Source organism: Arachis ipaensis, chromosome B05 (assembly GCF_000816755.2).
Source record: "Arachis ipaensis cultivar K30076 chromosome B05, Araip1.1, whole genome shotgun sequence".
NCBI lineage: Eukaryota > Viridiplantae > Streptophyta > Magnoliopsida > Fabales > Fabaceae > Arachis > Arachis ipaensis.
Window position 1 is genome coordinate 114,906,501 of NC_029789.2, and position 837 is coordinate 114,907,337.

The following is an 837-nucleotide window of genomic DNA, read 5'->3' on the forward strand; positions in this document are numbered from 1 at the left end:
TTTAATTAAATATAAAAATAAAAATTTTAATATTTAAATTATAATTATTAATTTTTATTATAATTTTTTATAATCCAATAGTAGTACACATTGTTTTAGTTATATTTGTGAATGATTATAATAAATTTCTAATCAATAAATATTTATAATAATTTAAATAAATAAAAGAGTTAGGATAAATTAATCTATCTTTAAATTTTAAAATATAGGTTTAGCAATTAAACTCAATAGAAAAGCGGTTGAACAGGCACAATAGTGCCTCGTGAGCCGCTAGTTAAAGTAATGACGAAATAAGGACTAACGTATTTTTTCACAAATTAGTAGCAACATGAAATAAGTGAGAAAAGTCTATCAGTTGTTAAGCAGTTGCTAATTCCTCACTAAATAAGCTTTTGATTAGTGACTCAATTGCGACCAGTTACTCCTAACTTTTCTCGGTTAGCTTTTGATTTGTTATAACTCTGCGATGGATTTCCAACGAGATTAGCGAGTAATTTGCTACAAAATAGGTAGGATATAGCTTTTGCTTTGCGACGAGATTACATTTGCCAAATTTCTCTCTAAATTAAACTTGCGACAATTTAGTGACAAATGTATTTCGCCTGCTAATCAGCGACTTAAAATCAGTGAACGAAGTGTGTTAGTTGTTAAATGGTCGCAAATTTTTCACTACTTAGGTCCTAGGCGCTCAATATTCGTAATTCCACGTTAGCGACTAATTAGTAAGGAACACTTTCTTAGCTGAATGATTTATCCAATGCGACGAGTTAACAACGATTGTTTTTTGTTGCTACCCGAATTTTGAATTTTACAATATTATGCGACAAATTAGCGAGA